Here is a 7,957-nt window from a genome sequence, read left to right as displayed (position 1 = left end):
GATTTTTATTTTTACCACCTAATAATTGATTTTTATAAAGAAAAAATTAGTAGAAATATTGAAGAAGCATGGAAGACAGGTAACTAATAACAACAGGCCAGAAATATGGCTAAAATAGGGAAGAAGGCTAGAAAAACTTTCTTTAGAGTGAAAACAAGTGATGTGCCATGATTTTTCCAAACCCAACATACCTTTTAGAAAATGGAGTTTTTTGTTTACAAATTCTTCTTGAATATACTTTTATTTATACACATATAGCAATGCATATACAATGAAAAGAAGAGGCCCATCCTTTTTTTTAATTTACCTGATCTTAAAAAAAAAGAAAATGGATAGTTTTATTCTGTAACATATTCCTCATCGCAATTTAATGAAATGAAATATCTATTTCCAATAAAAAGCAAACTACAGTAGATATGGGCAAAACAGAACTGACCCGAGTCAAAGAGCCGAAACTTAAACAGAAAGATCGAACATACACGAATCTCAAAATTAAATTTAACAGATCTCGGGCCAGTAACAACAGAACGGCGTAGTTACTAAGCGAAAACGAGGTGTCTACGTAATCACAAGTTCTTCAGATATTTTTTGGTTTGAAGGGAATGTGAACTTATTGATAATTGAATCGGTGAGTTCAAAAACCGTACATTTTTAAAAGTATGGGAGAGTAAACCATCTATATACTACGTTTTAACATATCCCGGCTTTGAACTGTCATACAGGAACTCCCTATAGTTTAACACAGTAAATGTTTCTTTGTTGGAACTAATACTTCAAGAGCTACACGTTTTTTTTATAGTAATCAAGCCACTAGTTCTTAAAATCAGTAATATCAATGTATCGGATTTGCTTCATAAACTCCTTTTACCCTATGAAGACCGATATGTAATTAAGATATGATCAGTGGGACGTTAATATTTAATTCCGATCGCTTGAAAAGTAAAAATATTTAATTTCCTGTATTTTATGTTCAGTAATAATATTGGATTTTACAATATGTATAATATTGTAATATTATATACACAATATGTATATACAGGGCGGTTAAAAAAAGTGAGACGGAATATTTCGAATAATCGAAATTATTTGTCGACATCAAATATTCATCATGGTCTCTATAAGTCTCTATTTTGCGTAGAGTGAAAATTATACGAATGGTTTTGTATGCAGTTAAATTGGAAAATACTTGCCAAGTTGCTGGTATGTTCAAATTTGAATAAAATACATCCAAGACTTTACTTTCTGTATACACTGTATTAAATATAACCTTGAAACAAATTGTCACTAAATCACTTCCGAGTTTTCAGCAAAACAAAAGGTTTAAACATGTGTAGTCCAGTAATTAATACCAAAGCTATTGAGAATATGCAGTCCAGTAATTAGACCGAAGGTACTTTATCGTTTAACTTAAACACACCACAAAGTCCGAAATGAATTCCCGAAACACTTGTTTGTTTCTTCTTTTTAGCAAACGATTTGTCCTACTCACTGTCGTCTGATATTTCACTAGCAGAGTCGTCACACTATCCGAATAATTAGAGGCCGGACCTCATCTATAACTCGTTCGGTTTGAAAAGACTAAACGATTATGTCTTCCGTATGTCTAATACAATTTTGCCATTGTTCTGCCTTTATTTGTTCTAGCGATTCTTTCCATAAACCAAGAATGCTAGCGTCATCTTTTGTTTGGGATGCATGTTTATCATAAAAATTTTTGGCTATACCCCACACTAACTCAATTGCATTATAGTGGCAATTGTAGGGCGGAAGTCGAAGAACTTCATGGCCATATTTAAGAGCCATTTGGTCAGTAACAAATTTTTTTTGAATTTTGTACTCTCAACACCTTTGAAGTAAATCGACTTTTAAAAATATGTCAATGTGATAAATTTTCTTTTCTGTCAACCACAACTTTATTTCTTCTTTTGTCCAGCTGCTTGAAGGAAGTCTCTCTTTTACTCTTGAGTGGTCGGATGCATTATCCAACACTATTAGGGATGGTCGCTCCAATTTTTTTAACAAATTTTCTTCAAACCATTCTTCAAAAATATTTGCATCCATATTTTCATGGTAACCACCTGTATTCTTTGTGGACGAAAAAATTAAACTAGCGTCAGAAATAAAACCCTTATCATTTCCAGCATGAAGTATAATGTAGCGTTTACCATTACCGGAACGACTATAATATAGAAGAATAACATTTCGTGGTGCCATCTTGCCAAGAAGATTTTGACATATTTCCTTTAGCGAAAATCCAAGTTTCGTCTAAAAATACAACTTGACTCGGACAATCAGACATTTTATTGTTCATGAATTTTCTTAAAAAATGCCACCGTTTTGAAACAATATTAAAGAGTTCATACAATACTTGTCTATTATTTGTTTTTTTTATATCGAAAACCTAAATGTTTCAACACTCTCCACAAATTTGTTAAACTAATATCACACAGTTCCTTGTCTTTTATTTTTTGCAACACAGCGCTAACTGTTACATGTTCTTTGGCTTTATACATATTATATATAATATTTTTAATTGCAAGTTTAATTGACTGGTCCAAATCTAAAGTTTTTGGATGTTGACGATTTCTCTTGCTTACTTTATTTATTTCATCCTCACTCATGTTATTAATTCTTCGGAATGTCCACTCTGAGATACTTCAAGCATCGCATGTGCGTTTCTGAACTGCCATAACAGATGTCAATGGACCCATATTATTTTTTTCCAAATTGAAATAACTTTCGACTTTTAGAACTAAACGCCGTTCTTCTGGAGATAACACTCTACGTTTCGACTGTATTTTATTTTCTTTCAAATTACTCATTTTGCTTTAAAGTACCGCTTCACTACACTACTATAAAAAATAGGTACTTATATACAACTACTACACCCTAAAAAGGACGAGGGTTGTACAACAGACGAAACAATCGAACACAAAAATTACTTAACAGCCAATGCTAAACAAGCATAAACACTGTATTGATTGTGATTGCAAAACCGTTCGCATGCTTTAAATAAGGTTTTTGCTGATTATGTATTTTGTTAAATTATTAAAACACAAAAATACAACCCACGACCATCAATTAATTTTTAACGATAAACAGAAGAGAAATATGAAGACGTTTGAATTTGATCTACTTTGTCGATGACAGTGTCGTTAACAGAAAGATATTTTAAAGAGCATGGATAATTTTTCAATGATTGTGTGGATTTAAGAAATACATTACTAAACAAATTTTTTAAGTGTGTATAAAATCTTAACTGTCTTTTTTCTTGAGATTACAATTATTATGACACATGGTATTTACTCCTTATTTTTCAAATGTAGTGTAAAATATATCGCCGCTTATCTGGTCCGCTAGTAATAAAGTTACCAGCATTTAATGACAAAGCCGTCTTCTTAGGCGAAAAATCCTTTATAGTAAATGGTTACCTTGTTATGAAGTACTTAAGACGGAAACTTAAGACTTAATGGAAAATAATGATATATTTTGTTGAATCTCTTAGTTGCCTGTAATGCTAAGAGGAAACGAACCATTGTTTGATTTCGGTTCTGCCCTGCTCATCCATCGGAAAACAAATGCAGTTCAGTGATTTTAGGGGGTATATGTTTCATAATGTAGTTATTAAGGAATGTGCACACTTCATTAGGTCGGTCCCTTCTGACCTTGACCTTTATGGTAAATATAAAAATGACCAGTATTCTCTTTGAGGTTGTGTATTTGGAATGCGAATATTCAGAGCAGCCTAAAATAAAAGATTTCCTGGACTGGAATGTGCGGCAGTGGCATGTTCTGCATATAATTAAAAGCTAATCCCATCACTTCTGATCTTTCAGTACACAATACACTTTTGTGAACCATTGGTTCCGATCCAACTGCTCTCTTTGCGTTATCGTTAATATTAACATCTCTTTCTCTAAAGTCTCTTTCCATGTCTTTCACACTCATATTTTAGTTGGTCAGCAGTTAGTCAATGAAAGGGATAGATTGTATTGATCCCGTGAGACTCATAAAAAAAGACAAATATTGAACATTGATTTCGCGCGCTAAACTGTCATGCAAAATCGACGGTCGCTTCAAACGTTGTTTTTAAGAGAACGGTTCATTCTACACAAAAAATGCTTATAAACATTTTAGTTTAAAATTATCTCAGCTACATTTTTTATTTAAAACATTTTTCTCTAAGGTGTACAGATTCTTGGTAAATCGATTTTTTTTGCGTTTTCCCCCCTGAGAGGGTGTATTAAGGGGAAGCCCGGGGGTAAAAGTGGTAAACTTTTTGCTTCTTTTTTGGGGTCCCAAAATTAATATTCTCTGCAAAATTCAGCTTGTTCGTATGATTTTTAGGGGATAACTCTCTGACGACTGGACCATAATTCACCGCTCCATAACCGCTGTTATTTGTTCGTCGGTAGGTTCGCTCTTCTTTACCCAAAGCTTCATCCTTTTTAACGATTCTACTATGTGAACATAAAGTATACACACAACCAAACTTATATGGAATCATATGGTATTTCTTATTGTTTTAAGCGAATTAAAAAAAAACAAGCTACTATGTTAAAGAGTATTTATTTTAAAGTAATTTATCACCACTACATAATAATTAAAGAAACCCAGAAATTCTGAAATAATAAAATCGAAAATTATTTTTCAATATATCATACAAATAGCATACAAAATTTCAATGTACAAGGAATGATGTTTAAATTGTTTTTATTTATTTATGTTTTTTTAATAGTCTAGGCCTTATGCAAGCTCTAATTCGCGTGGGCATGCTCCTAAACAATTGTCGCTATACAGCTTATACTAGCTGTACGGTGTTTTGTGGATTATCCCGGCGAGGTTCAATTCTGTTTTTAAGCATATCCCACAAATGCTCTATAAGGTTAAGGTCGGGTGAGCAAGCAGACCACTACAGGATAGTGAAATCTTCTGCTTTAAGTAAATTTGTATTGACTCTGTTATGTGGAGGTGCAATATTATGCATGAAAATTAAATTTTTTCCCAATGCAGTTTTTTAGAGTCTAACTACAGGTTCTAGAATCAAAACAACATACCTGCGAGCTATTAAAGTTGGTTGATGGAAATTAAAGGAGTTTTAACCGACCATATTACTTCCCCATGACATAACATTCCCTTTTTTATATCTGTGGACAGATCTGGCTGTTTCCGTTCTTGATTTTTTTCCTCGCCCTCTAAATACACGAATTCATCGGTCACATGATTTTAGACAAATCCTTGTTTCGTTTGAAAATAGCACATTTTGCCAATTTAGAATGTTTCAGTTTTGGTATTAAAGACACCAATTTAGGCAATGAATCTTCTGCTGTCTGGTTAACTCATGAACCCGTTAACTGTCTACTGTAGTATAGTCCTTGGTCACAAAGTTTTGTTGTTGTCATTTCAACTAAAACACTTACACCTGTACCTTCCAAAAGATGCTTTTGTGGTTGCGGGTGAAAAATTTTTGGGTCTCTTCTGGCTACTTGGACAATAAAACGATCGTGGCAAGCCGTTGTTACTTTTTGGCGACTTTATCTTGGTCTATTCTTTAGCATTTCTGACTCCTAATACCTAGCATAGGTTTTTGATACAACACCCTGTGTTACGTCTACCACTTCAGCTATGTCCCTCTGAGATTTTTTGAAAGCGAAAGTTAGTTTATTTATTTTCGTTAACTTTACGACTAAAACAAATAATCTATACCCTGCCGGGCTGTGTTATCTGATTGTTTTGTTTATTTTCAATAAGAACATTTATTCTTCGCAACAATAAGAAGTTTTTTATAAAGAAATAAATATTAGTTTGAATTACTTGGTGATTCCATATAAGTTTGGTTGTGTGTATTTGTGTCGTGGTTTACATATGCACTATTAGTCTCTGGTGTAGTAAGTAGATTTCGTCTAGAGTAATCTTAAAGGTATTAAAGTTTGTTTCCCTCTCAAGTGTTTCATAGTTTTTGATTGAGATTTGATTGTTTTTGTTTATAGTAAATTTGTGCTTGAGATTTCAGTGAGTATTGATTCAATCCACATTCTATACTCCTCGGGTGTCTTGTATTTGAACTTTAGATGTCTGCCTAACTATTATATAGTCAAAAATTGATTTTAATTGTATTGTGTCCTGATGGCAAATATATTCATGGACATTTTTGTGGGGATATAATCCATTAATGGTTTTCAGGTCAAATTGTATACATAGGTTTATAAGTCTATTTATGTTATCATTTGTCACTTCTTCGTCGAATTTACCGATTACTGGATTATTTTCTCTTCTTCCAGTTCCTGCGTTTAGGTCGCTCATCATTATTTCTCGCTAGTTGAATATTTTTGAGAGTACAAAATTGCCTATTTTGAGCTTGAAATTCAAAAAAACTGAAATTTCTGGGGAGGGTCTAATAATTTGAGTAAGGACTGTATAATCAGGTATTAGGATACTCTCCAAGAAGCCTACAACAGAAATGAGTTTGCCGTGATAATCGCTGATCTCAAAAGACTTGACAAGAGGATAGAACTTTTTGAGTTTTATTCTATCCCTTGAATAGTTGATGTTCCTCCACAATTTTGATTGACAAATATACACTTTTTCTTCGATATACGTGATTTTCCACTTAATTCATTATAGGTTTGATCCTCAATTCTTCTTTGCTTCTGGTACGAGTAACGCAAGTGTTATGTAACTTTGAAATATTGACTTTAAAAGTTGGTATAATAAGTTTTATTTCCAAACACAAGTAACGTCATTCTGCAGAAGAAATTGGCAGCAAATTTTAGGAAAATTGGGAATGGAAATGTTTATGTTATTTTAGTTGGTAGGAATGTTTAAAAATACTTCAATATTTAGTCATTTTTTAATACAATTTTTGTAACAAAATTATATAAATTAATAATATAAATAATAAACAAATCTATTAAATTAAGGACGTTTAGTCTGATTAATAATCTAAGAGACTCATTAGTACTTATTGCTGACAGATAAACAGTTTAACTAGATATATATCGGGTCCATATTAATAACAAATTTGATATACTTTGGTATAATTGTTGATAGGGGAATTAAAGATAACGCAGTGGAAGTTGTAAAAGCGAAGGATATAGTAATATTTTAGTGAAATTTGTAGTTAATAAAAAATTGTTAAATATTGTGTGTGTAAGACATTTTCTGTAACCAATTAGGAGACATACTTGGAGAAATTCCATCTGAGGAGAGTCTAGGAATAACAGGAAATTATAAAGCATATGTGGGTAAACCAAGACAGGATATGAAAAAAATACATGGAGGTATATATGATATATTCACAGAAAAGTGAATCGCATTCACTTCACGGTGAATGCAATTCACGTGAATGAAAATAAAGAGGCTAACGTAGAAATGTAGAAGAAAAGACCGTTAAGATTTGATTTCACCTATAGTGCCTCTGTATATTCGCTTGTACGTATTTCATCCTATCAGGATTCATCAGAGCGACTGGTACAGAAGCAAGCAGTACAGCATTATGAGTACAAGAAAATAGTTCACCAAGGATTTTTGCTTAGATGAGGAGATATCTTATGGAATGCAACTTTTTGATTCACCATGTCATTCTTACATCTTTTTTCATCAACTGTTTTGCCTTGCAATTTATAGAAGGCACATATTAAAGCGTAAAATTGTAGGATGTCTGAACTCCTTATGGTAGGATAGCAACATTTCCAAAAGAAACAAAAAAAGAATAGGGCAAACCATTGTTGAATCAGTTCTTTGTTATGGCTCTGAAGTATGGACAATTAATGCAGACCTGAAGAGAAGATTGTTGACAGTTGATGGATTATTTGACAAGAAGTGCTAGAACATCAAAGCTGGAAAGGAAGACCAACGAATCTATAAGAAATAACATGAATGCTACAAAAACGGTCATTGACAGAATAGAAAGAAGAGGTTTAAAATGGTTTGGACACCTATTGAGAATGCTCGACGA

Source organism: Diabrotica undecimpunctata, chromosome 1 (assembly GCF_040954645.1).
Source record: "Diabrotica undecimpunctata isolate CICGRU chromosome 1, icDiaUnde3, whole genome shotgun sequence".
Lineage (NCBI taxonomy): Eukaryota > Metazoa > Arthropoda > Insecta > Coleoptera > Chrysomelidae > Diabrotica > Diabrotica undecimpunctata.
This window is presented reverse-complemented; position numbering follows the sequence as displayed.